Genomic DNA, 12,645 nt, shown 5'->3' on the forward strand with positions numbered 1-12,645 from the left:
GTTGCATTCACTGACCAGTGTTATCACGGCTGACCCTGCTGCAGGAAGACAGAGAAACAAACATGGACATGCTCACAAGCGTATTGTGATTCATTTCCTGCTTTAGTTTTTTCCACTCTACCTTGTGTGGGTCTAAATTTAGCCCAGTTCAACCAACGCTGGCAGGAAAACTAAGTTGGGAAAGAATTGGAGGAAGTCTAGTGGTGGTTTAGACAAACAGACTCACACAGGGAGATCTGAGGAGTTGAGCCCAGCTTTACTACAGGAGGCTGAGAAGGACGAAGAGCTTCAGAGGTCCAGCTGGAGAGCTCCGCTGGCTGTAGCTGCTTGGATTAAACTGGCTTTTTATTGCAGATCTACATGTGGACTTTATAAAACACTGGATCCGTGAGTTGTGCAGGTTGATCTTGGTGACTGATGAGGTAAGGATGAGGTTCAAATCACTGCGTGTTGCTTCCACTTTGCACATTGATGAAAATGTATAGACTCTACTGTTTTTGTTTGTTGGTGTTTGTGTTGTTGTCTTAACTGTGCTGCATGGGAAGCCCACTAACATGAATACAATTAGTATTTATGAAGTATTCTTGCAATTTAACATAAATACATCATCTCAGTGGGTTAAATTTCCACAGTTCCCCAAACAAAAACATGTGAATTTTTGCAGGCGCTGCACAGTCAAATAAGTAAAAGAAGCCACACTAATATTTGACTGGACCTCCTTCAGCTTTGATTTGAGTGTAAACTGTAAATAAATCAAGAAACCAATGATTTATAAATCCTATCAACATATTTTATCCCCAGTAGAAGATCAACAACACATCAGATGATGAAACAGACATTTCACCATGTGATGAAAGTATGAGCTGATAGTGAATCTGATGCAGCAACATGTCTGGAAAAAGTTGGAACAGGAGCAACAAAAGGCTGGAAAAGTAACTGGTACAAACCAGAAACACCTGAAGGAGCATTTGACAACTAATCAGGTTAACTGGCAACAGGTCAGTAACATGACTGGTATAAAAGGAGCATTTCAGAGAGGCAGAGTCTCTCACATGGAAAGATTGACAGAGGTTCACCAATCTGAGACAAACTGGATCTAAAGCTGTGGAACAATTTTCAGATAAAAGTTCCTCAGGCTGATGATCCACCATCTACAATGTAAAATATCATCAGAAGATTCAGAGAATCAGAAGGAATCTCTGTGTGCCGGATGCTGGTGATCCTCTGCATTAAAAGCAGACATGATTCTCTACTGGAAACCACTGCATGGACTCAGGAAGAATTCCAGAAACCACTGTCTCTGAACACAGTTCACCCTAAAACCCAGAAATGCAGGTTAAAGCTCCATCATGCAGAGAAGAAGTCAGATGTGAACAGAATTCAGAACCAGCGCCATCATCTCTGGACCAAAGCTCATTGGTCTGAGGCAAAGTGGAAACCTGGGTGAAGATGTGAACTAGTTTGTGGAAAGCATGGACGGCGTGTCCTGCAGACTAAAGAGGAGAGGGAGCATCCAGCTTGTTATCAGTGGACAGGTGAAAAGCTGCATCTCTGATGGGATGGGGCTGCATTAGTGCCTATGGCGTGGGCAGCTTCCACATCTGTGAAGCTCCACCAATGCTGAAAAGTACATGGAGGCTTTAGAGCAACATCTGCTCCCATCCAGACAACGTCTCTTTCAGGGAAGGCCTTGCAGATTTCAGCAAGACGATGCTGAACCACATCCTGCATCCATCACAGCAGCATGGCTTCACAGGAAAAGAGTCCGGCTGCTGAACTGGCCTGCCTGCAGTCCAGACCTTTCACCAGTACACAACATCTGGAGCTTCATGGAAGCAGGAATCCAGCAACCAAGGTCCAGGACTGTAGAGCAGCTAGAATCCTGCATCAGACCAGAATGGGACAACATTCCTCTCCTAAAACTCCAGTAACTGGTCTCCTCACTTCCCAGGTGTTTCCAAATATGTTAGAAGAAAAAAGAGATGCTACACCGTGCTGAACACCACCCTGGAACTACTTTTTATACCATGCTGAACATCACCCTGGAACTACTTTTTACACCATGCTGAACATCACCCTGGAACTACTTTTTATACCATGCTGAACATCACCCTGGAACTACTTTTTACACCATGCTGAACATCACCCTGGAACTACTTTTTATACCATGCTGAACATCACCCTGGAACTACTTTTTACACCATGCTAAACGTCACCCTGGAACTACTTTTTATACCATGCTGAACATCACCCTGGAACTACTTTTTACACCATGCTGAACATCACCCTGGAACTACTTTTTATACCATGCTGAACATCACCCTGGAACTACTTTTTACACCATGTCGAACATCACCCTGGAACTACTTTTTACACCATGCCGAACGTCACCCTGGAACTACTTTTTCCACCATGCTGAACATCACCCTGGAACTACTTTTTCCACCATGCTGAACATCACCCTGGAACTACTTTTTACACCATGCCGAACGTCACCCTGAAACTACTTTTTACACCATGTCGAACATCACCCTGGAACTACTTTTTTCAGGCATGTTGTTTCATCAGATTCACTATTATATATATAGCTCATATTTTCTATCACATGGTAAAATGTCTCAGTTTCATTATCTGAAATGTTGTTGATCTTCTACTGGGGAAAAAAGATGACCTGATGAGGTTTATAAATAATTAAATTCTTATTATTTATGTTTTACGCAGTGTCAGAACCTTTCAGGCAGCAGACTGGATTTGTATTTTGATCCTTTAACAGTCCTGTTTCAGGTTATCCATGAGAAAATCAGATCCTGATAAATGTGTTTTACTTTATTTTAGCTGAGTCAAAACTTACCGGGTCAGATTTCAGTGGAATGTGGAGTTCACCATATTGTGCTGTATATGTCAAAATGAGTCCTGGTTTTGCTGCTTTGACTTCAGACTCAAAGTCCAGACATCCTGATAACGAGATTCAATTATTTATTTGTTCAGATGTTTTCCAACATGCATGTCTAAGTGTTTCCTTGTCAGTAAAAGGGTATTGATATTAGCACACAGTCATTGTTGAATTGTTAAATGTCACATCATTATTCGCCCAGACTTTCACCATCCCAGCATGCATTGCAGCTCTTTGTGGCAACAGATGAAGCATTCATCACCTCCTTGCAACGTTGTTAACACCATGCTGCAGGTGCAAACAGCCACAGCCAACAAATGTATCACCTAATCAGAATAATTTCTTCATTGGCTGTCTCCTGCGTAGCCACCGATGGAAATCTGACTCTGGATTCATTTATTCATCCCGTCAGGAGCCTGGCAGCAGTCGCATGTGGTTTTACGGAGTAACACACATCCAGTCATCTCCAAAACAAACCTGCTGACATTTTAGAAAATATCAGCCTGAATGAAAGCAGCTGTTTCTGCTTTAGTCTCATATTTATGGCTTTTTACACGTTGCACGGTTGCTTGTGTTTTGAACAGAACTGAATTGTGTTTCTTTTAAATCATCTAAAATAAACTGGCATTAGCTGGTGCAGAAAGCATCCTGGTTCAACCCTACAAGAGAAGTTATCAAAAATGATTTAATTCACTGTAGAAACACTAATAATGTTCCAGAAAGAAGTGAACCCAAAGCTTGTATATTGTTCAAAGAGTGCTTATTACGCTATAAAACCCCCTTCCTCTTTTTCTAAACTTTTCAACACAGAACAGCAAAAGAGAGACCTGGTTTCTGATTCTGGCTCTGAGTCTCATGCTAGCCCTTCTGTAAAGAGCTATTCTATCATGAAGACGTTAAGCTTTATTTTTATTGTCTCAGGGTAAAAGCTCATCCAGCCCTTTGGTGCAGGCATATGCATTTACTTTCATTATGAATGTCAACATCATGTGGAGTGTTTGATAAAAACAAGTGTCCTCAGATGAAGAGGCTGTTATCAGGCATTGGTAAATCAGCGCAATGACGAGTGAAGCCTGATGGAAAGGAAACCAGAGCACAGTGAAGAGCAGCAGCTCTGGTAATGACGTGAAACTGTGAGCTCCCCTTCCATCTGAGTGATGAACAACAAAGCATCCTCTCTCTGCAAATGTCAAGAGCTTCTGTGGAACAGTAGCCAGGGTCATTAATCTGCAGATGAACATGTGTGTCAACAGAAAGTAATAATAGCCCGTATGGGTTTACCTCGGAGCTACTGTTGGACTGTATGACAGCCGATTCATCGCTCCGTTTGAGACAAGAGTAGCACAGTTCAAACAAAGTTGAATCTCAGCTGTAATTTATGGCCGTTGCATGCGAGTGTGTTTCAGGTGTATCTCACATACATCTGATGTCATATTCTGAAAATACACAAGCTGGACAGCTAGAATGTGACAGACTGAATGACTGCAGGTTGGTTCAGAAACACATGCAGAAGCACACGAATGATAAGCTGACAAGTACAGCACTGACCTTATATGTGTATAGCAACCCCTCTTCTTCTAACAGCCATCTGTAAAAAGTAGTTCCAGGGTGACGTTCGGCATGGTGTAAAAAGTAGTTCCAGGGTGATGTTCAGCATGGTGTAAAAAGTAGTTCCAGGGTGGTGTTCAGCATGGTGTAAAAAGTAGTTCCAGGGTGGTGTTCAGCATGGTGTAAAAAGTAGTTCCAGGGTGGTGTTCAGCATGGTGTAAAAAGTAGTTCCAGGGTGGTGTTCAGCATGGTGTAGCATCTATTCTTCTAACATATTTGGAAACATCTGGGAAGGGAGGAGTCCAGTTGCTGGAGTTTTAGGAGAGGAATGTTGTCCCATTCTGGTCTGATGCAGGATTCTAGCTGCTCTACAGTCCTGGACCTTGGTTGCTGGATTCCTGCTTCCATGATGCTCCAGATGTTGTGTACTGGTGAAAGGTCTGGACTGCAGGCAGGCCAGTTTAGCAGCCGGACTCTTCTCCTGTGAAGCCATGCTGCTGTGATGGATGCAGGATGTGGTTCAGCATCGTCTTGCTGAAATCTGCAAGGCCTTCCCTGAAAGAGACGTTGTCTGGATGGGAGCAGATGTTGCTCTAAAACCTCCATGTACTTTCAGCATTGATGGAGCTTCACAGATGTGGAAGCTGCCCACGCCATAGGCACTAATGCAGCCCCATCCCATCAGAGATGCAGCTTTTCACCTGTCCACTGATAACAAGCTGGATGCTCCCTCTCCTCTTTAGTCTGCAGGACACGCCGTCCATGCTTTCCACAAACTAGTTCACATCTTCATCCAGGTTTCCACTTTGCCTCAGACCATTTAAATGAGCTTTGGTCCAGAGATGATGACGCTGGATCTGGATCCTGTTCACATCTGGCTTCTTCTCTGCATGATGGATCTTTAACCTGCATTTGTGGATTTCAGGGTGAACTGTGTTCAGAGACAGTGGTTTCTGGAAGTCTTCCTGAGTCCATGCAGCGGTTTCCAGTAGAGAATCATGTCTGCTTTTAATGCAAAAGATCACCAGCATCCAGCCTTGTCCCATGCACACAGAGATTCCTCCTTGATCTCTGGATCTTCTGATGATATTCTACACTGTAGATGGTGGATTTTCAAAGTCTAAGTAACATTTTTCTGAAATTGTTCCAGTTTTTAGAGCCAGTTTGTCTCAGATTGGTGAACCTCTGTCCATCTTTCCATCTGGGAGACTCTGGCTCTCTTATCAGCTCATATTTTCCATCAGATGGTGAAATATCTCAGTTTCATCATCTGATATCATGTTTATCTTCTCCTGGAAATAAAATATGTTGATAGGATTTATAAATCATTGTGAAACAAAAACATTCTCTAAATTCCTGAGCTTACATCTGGAGCTGAGACATGCTGATAAAAGTCTGTAGCATTATTTACGCTGTCTCTACAGCATACATATGACCAGGCAAAGCTAAAGAATTATGATGCAGGCTATTTAACACATGAGTCATCTACAACTGTATCTGTGTGTGTTTCCTTAGGATGTATGGATGCTTTATTTAAAGCTGTTTCAGTATCCAGAAGGTTTCAGTTCCAGATCTTCTGTAAACTGTGCCCCCGGCTTATTGTAGATGATCCAATCAGCTCAACCATTTTACACTCAAACCATGTCCACACAGTAAAAGAACAGCTGTTAAAAAAAGTTGAGTTAACTTAAAAAAAATAAAGCACCCGGATCCAAAGCTTTTTGAGTAAACTCATGGAAGAGGTTCTGGTGTTGTGTGAAACTAAATTAAGAGGGTAACCCAAGGTAGAACTATCTAACAAAGTTAGGACATATACTGAGGTCCTCTTATGTCATTGAACTGAAACAACTGATGGTTAAGTTGAAATTATCTAGAAAGTAGGGATGTGCACGACTAGCTAAGTATTCAAAAATCAACTGTTTTTGTTTGGAGGAGAAGCCGAAGTCTTTATAGCCTTGTGTTAAAGGCATGTTGTGGCCCATTTGAGACAGAGCTACAGACAGACACCAGCTGGTCTGAATTAGAGAGGAAGTTGTGAGAAACTTCCTGTTTAATAGTAAATATTTTGCCACCAGCTTTAGCAATAAACACCACACAGCTCTTCACGTTCCAGCAACCCCAAGTCTCGAAGCTAGCAGCTGCTGGGTAAAGAGAAGGGAGCTAACCTGGAAGCAGATGCTGCTAGCTGCTGCTGGGTAAAGAGAAGGGAGCTAACCCTCAAGCTAGGTACTGCTAGCTGCTGGCTAAGGAGAAGGGAGGTAACCCTGAAGCTAGCTGCTGGGTAAGGAGAAGGGAGCTAACCCTCAAGCTAGGTGCTGCTAGCTGCTGGGTAAGGAGAAGGGAGGTAATCCTGAAACAGGAAGGAAAACCTCCAGCTTCAGCTGCTATTTATTATTTAATTCAGACTTCCTGTGCTGCACAGTGGTTAGCACCGTTGTCTTGCAGCAACAAGGTTCCCTGCTCCCTTTCTGTGTGAGTTTTTCTCTCTGTAATGGACCGGTGACCTGTCCAGGTGGACCCTGCCTCTCACCTTGTTGCCGCTGGGGTAGAATCCAGCTCCCTGTGACCCTGAACTGAAATGTGTGGTATTGAAAATTAAATGGATGCATGGACTTTGAGTTACCCTCTTAATTTAGGTTCACACAACACCAGAACTCTTTGGGTTTACTCAAAAAGTAGCTGGATCCCTTACTTTTTAAAGTTCACTCAACTTTTTTTTTTATTTTTTACTGTTTCTGTTTTACAGTGCAGTTCCTCCAGGACTAACACAGCCAGAGTGGAGCTGAACTGTGCAGAAAAACAGCAACAAACTTGTTATTATAGATGCATTTTTCAGCTTTTCACCTGCAGATTTACCAGCTCCACATTCATGCTGTGAACCTACTGTTCTACCAAAGCCCAAAGATTCAGATGGAGTCATGTTCATGACTTCTGCAGCCATTAGAAGATGCTGGTAAACAACAAACATGGAGAGGATGTGCAATTAGACAGTGATTGTCAGGTATTAAAGAGCCAGGAAGTGTGGTAAGAAAACAAGTCTGATATTATTGTACAACCAGCAGCAGCCTGGTCTGAAGCATCAATATTTGAAGAAACACATTTTCAGTGGATTTCACAAGTTACATTACATGTCCAAATGGTCAGCATTTATCTGAATTATTCATGCTTTCTGAATATGCATTCAAATGTTTAGGCCAGAGGCCATGAAGACACTCAGAGGCTCTTTGGCTCCACATCCCTCTCTGTCCATCTGTTTGTCTGCTGACTCAACACCATCTTCTTTTAAATGGAACAATAGAGCTAATCTATAGTCGATTCTACCTGGCTCAGACTCTCCTTTCCTGTAGTCTCATCAGGCCAGTTGATCTGTGAGTCGGTAAATGAAAACAGTTAAGGTCCATTTATGCTCGACGCAGAAAACAGAGATGCAGATGGAGGACAGTTTCGTCCATCTTCTACGTTGGATACGCATATAATTCAGGGACGTGATGCGACGCTTGATGTAGCAGACGAAGTAATACCACTCTGAACTCAGCACTGCCCGCTAGTGGAGGAATTGACTTAACAACCATGGCAACACATAATACGCATGGAAGTATGAGGACAAGGATGTATGACAGCATTTAAAACTGATGTTGCTATTTATGTATGTGAGGAAACATGGGCCTTTGGACTTGGCATACAGAGAATCAGGCACAGGGTCACTGTCAAGGGTCAATCAGTATATGATGCAGAAAAAAGGTCTAAAATAAGACTATGGCAGCGGCTACAGACTTGATAGCAAATGAGTGGGCTAGTTAAAGCCTCATTTCTGCTGCCTTTAATAGTCATTCATTCATTATCTTGACCGCTTGTTCTGTTACGGGCCGCAGGTGAGCTGTAGTCTATCCCAGCATTTTAACAGGTGAGAGGCAGGGTACAGCATGTACAGGTCACCAGTCTGTCGCAGGGCCAACACAGATAGACAAACAACCATTCACATGCACACTCTCTCCTAGGGAGAATTTAGAATAACCAATTAACCTAGCATGCAAGTCTTTGGGTGGTGGGAGGAAGCCGGAGAACCTGGAGAGAACCCACGCATACACAGGGAGAACATGCAAACTCCACACAGTAAGGCCACCACCCCCCAGGTTCAAACCTCCCCCCAGCCGAGGCTCGAACAGGCGACCTTCTTGCTGTGAGGCTGCGGTGCTAACCACCACACCACCGTGCAGCCCCCTTTAATAGTCAAATGTTGTCTAACGTCACATGCTTCCATGCATCCCTTACGTTAGCATGGTTGTTAGCCACCAGAGGGCAGTTCAGAGTTTTGATGTCAGTTCAGACAATAACAAACATGGAGATGATGGAGAATCATGATAGAGGCAGAGCAGTAGACGGAGGTGGTCTGTGAGGATATTAAATACTTCTTGGGTTCTTCTTTGTTTCTTTCACTTGTTGCTCACCAGCTACACTGCTCAACACTGCCTCCACGGTTTCTTGTGGTACTGCTCCATTTGCTTCAACTGGCTATGCATCCGAAAGTTCTCTGAAAACGGGCTGAGATACAAACGTAAAGGATGAAGCAGAAAGACAGAACCTGAAAAAATAAACCTCCATCAGGACCAGAACCAGGAAGGAAAACCTCCATCAGGACCAGAACCTTGAAGGAAAACCTCCATCAGGACCAGAACCAGGAAGAAAACCTCCACCAGGACCAGAAACAGGAAGAAAACCTCCATCAGAACCAGAACCATGAAGGAATAACTCCATCAGAACCAGAACCAGGAAGCCAGAACCATCTCCCTGGACCAGTTGGGGGTGGAGAGGACAGGAAAGAGGGGATACCTGCAGAGAAAGAAGAGAAACCCAGAAAGTGTCATGTCATCCCTTCATGGTGGGCTTTCTTACCTGGGAAGATGTGATAGTTCTATTTCCAAATGCATTGAACACGGAGGATTAACCGCTTAATGCCTGAATTTATTTACAAAAATATCAAAACAAAATAGATACAAAACTAAACAAGAATAAAATAAAATTAAATATTAAATAATTTAATAACAATTGATAGATAAAATATTTTGAAAATAAATACAAAACTAATAGTAGATAGCTATAAATAAATAAATAAAATAATTTATTAGATAAATATGTACTGGGTCTGGCAATGGGAAAGAATTTAACCAACTTTTATCAGTCATTTTTATTAAAGCCCACACAAAATCAGAAACTTTATGTCTCTGTTATAATTTACTTCCAGGGACACTGATGGGTGATAATAAAAGCAAACTCACCATGAGAAGATGAAGGCGGGGTTCATCACGGATGCAGAAACAAACACAGCTTATTTAAAGCTAATGAAGGACTGTGGGACTAGCAGGAATAATGACAGGCACATGAACACACTGCCACAAACACAGAGGGAGATCTGCTTATGCAATCCTGCCAGCTGTTTGAACATCTGTCTGTATCAGCAAAGTCCAACCTGTTCAGTCTCTTCTGAACATCGTCTTCATTCCCAGACCGGGTCACATTTCTGTCAAGCAGCTGCTGGAGTTTAAATCTGACCTACAGGTCAAATCTCTCAGCTGCAGCAGGATCCATTCCTACATCACTGCTGGGGTTTCAGGTGTGTATCATCTGAAAAAGGGAAACATTTAGCCATTAAAATCCAAATATTTTTTATCAGGACTCAATCAGAACAGAGTGTTATTAAAGAAATACACGTGAACTCAAATCACAAAGTTCTACATTATTCATATAATTTAATCTCAGTCTGAAGGCTGGGACTAGAATCAGCGTCAGTGGAAGATCCTGACGACTTGTGTGTGAAGTCACATGGCAAGCTGCTGCTGCTCCAGGCTGCTGTGTTTACCAACAGGAGGCGGAGGCTGTGGAGGAGGTCAGAGCGGAGTACGCTCCACCATGGGAGTCGGTCTGAGCTGGTCAGCCTGCAGCAGCAGCAGCACTTTATCACTGCATGGACCATATTTAGTTTGGATAAGAGCCCACATGCTGCTGTTTGAGCGGTAAGAGCGGATTCTGTTATTTTGTAGTTCCTCAGATTTCTTGTTTACTCTAAATAATCTTGCAGAAAGAAGCTCAGTGCTTAGTTTGTTTTCCTTCGTAGTGTTTCCGAAGAGCAGATCTTATGTTTACAGCCCAGCACTGGCTGTGTTTGGACCAGTATCCTCGCTATGGCTTTGTATTTGTATTAGACACATTTACCTTCTGTGTGTGTGTGTGTGTGTGTGTGTGTGTGTGTGTGTGTACCCCTCAGCCATGCATGTCATTGGACATGAGGACAGAATAATGCATGTGTGAACGAGCGCCGCAGACACTGTGACCCATTGTCAAGCAGAACAAGCACAAGTTCTGCTAAAGGGCACCGCTGATTAGAACATGTGCAGCTCAGCGGTGAATCCAGAAGCAGGAGAAACACAGCAGCAACTGACATATAACACGTTAATGTTTGAAACACCATGCAGGCGATGTGATGTCCACACTTTCAGTTTCAGAAAGGCCTCTTTGTTGTTGGCTTGTCGGTGTGTCACGCTGTCATGAACTTGTCATGATTATCCTCTTCTTACTTTTACTCTCCTCACATATTAATTCATAGCTTCAGCTGGAAAAGTAACTTGACTGTTTACAAATCCCACTCCCCTTCGAGACCAAGTACGCATGGAAAAGTTCAGGTGTTTATTTAAGTCGTGTGATCACAGAGCCTCAAACAGCAGGCTTATTTATGCACAAAGAAGCGTTTGAAAAACATCAGTTACCTGAAAGTGCAACTGATGTTTGAGAACAGGAACTGAATCCTTGAAGGGTCAAATTTAATCTCATAAAGGGTAAATAAGGCAGATAAATGTCTGCTGCTATTAGCACCTGAAGGCTAACGGTCCCAGGAATGACTTAAGGTAGTCCTAGGAATGAGCAAACTAGTCCTAGGAATGAGTAATGTAATCCTAGGATGAGTAAAGTAATCGTAGAAATGTGTAAAGTAATTGTAGAAGTAAAGTAGTTCTAGTAAAGAGTAAAGTAATTCTAGGATGGGTAAAGTAGTCCTAGAAATGAGTACAGTAATCCTAAGAATGAGTAAAGTAGTCCTAGGAATGAGTCAAATAATTCTAGCAATAAGAAAAGTATTCCAAGGATGAGTAAATTAATCCTAGGAACAACTAAAGTAACTGTAGGATAGGCAAAGTAGTTCTAGGAATGAGTAAAGTAATCCTAGAAATGAGCAAAGTAATCCTAGGAAAGTAAAGTAACTGTGGTACAGTAGAAGGTAAAAGTGAACCTGAGCAGTTTTCCAGGTGTTTAATAGGTGTTATGCAGGTAAATATCTCAGGAAGATATCTGCCAATAATGATGATGATGATGATGATGATGATAATGATGATGATGATGATGATGATGATGACGACGACGATGGACTATCAATGGTCAGAGTCAGGAGGATCCAGGGATAGCTGCCACATTCACCTTAGAAACACCATGAGGATCCAGAAAGAAGTGAAGCCCAAGATAGTCTATGATGGGAAGAGTGAACCCTTCACTATAAACCTTCTTCATTGCCATGGAAACCAGCAAGACCTTCATGGTTCATGTCAAACAAAGGCAGAGTCATAGGAGAACATGTTAACAGAGTTTTTAGAGCTGGAATCAAATTTCACCACAAACAGCAACAGTAAGACCTGGTTCTGGTTCTGGCTGCTAGCTCCAGAGTTTCTGTCCCACCGTGATGAGACAGACGTCTCTGGAACCAGCAGAGTCTCTGCTGTCATGTGACTCCTGGTTTGTGTGGAGAAATTAGCAGAAGCTCTAAAGTGGACAGAGCTGTTCTGGTTTCTACATTCCCATAAAACTGCTGGGGTCTGAACTGTGTTTGGTTTGGATGATGATGCTTGGTGGAGTCTTTTAGCTGAGTTTCTCCTTGTCATGTTGGTATGCTACATGTTAGCATCGCTGCGTCCTTGTGTTTGCTAACATCTTCTGTACAGGCTAGTCAATAAAGAGTCAAACTTTTAAAACCTGAGACCCCCCTCCCCAATGGGGGGACTTTAAAAACAGCAGGTGTCAAACTCAACCAAAATGTCCACTTTAGAGACTAGTCCTAAACTATCTGGACGTAAACCTCTTTAATTTTGTTTTGCTTCACTTGATCAGAGTTGCAGAGATATTATTCCCATATTGTGCTGTGATCTGATAGAGGTTTACATCTG

General features: G+C 42.6%; 1 protein-coding gene across 2 annotated transcripts in view; it reads left to right on the top strand.

The window, feature by feature from the left end:
• Positions 1-267: 267 nt before the first annotated feature.
• Positions 268-12,645, top strand: part of rasgrp3 (RAS guanyl releasing protein 3 (calcium and DAG-regulated)) — a 50,488-nt gene continuing 38,110 nt past the window's right edge. Inside the window, exon 1 of one of the 2 annotated variants that reach the window (XM_042011160.1) lies at positions 268-422. The gene's annotated coding sequence lies outside the window, so the exon portion shown is untranslated. Of the gene's footprint in view, positions 423-10,370; positions 10,453-12,645 lie in introns of those variants that run through there. The other variant, XM_042011161.1, reaches the window with a different exon arrangement.

The sequence above is a fragment of the Melanotaenia boesemani genome, chromosome 16 (assembly GCF_017639745.1).
Source record: "Melanotaenia boesemani isolate fMelBoe1 chromosome 16, fMelBoe1.pri, whole genome shotgun sequence".
In the NCBI taxonomy this organism is placed as follows: Eukaryota; Metazoa; Chordata; class Actinopteri; order Atheriniformes; family Melanotaeniidae; genus Melanotaenia; species Melanotaenia boesemani.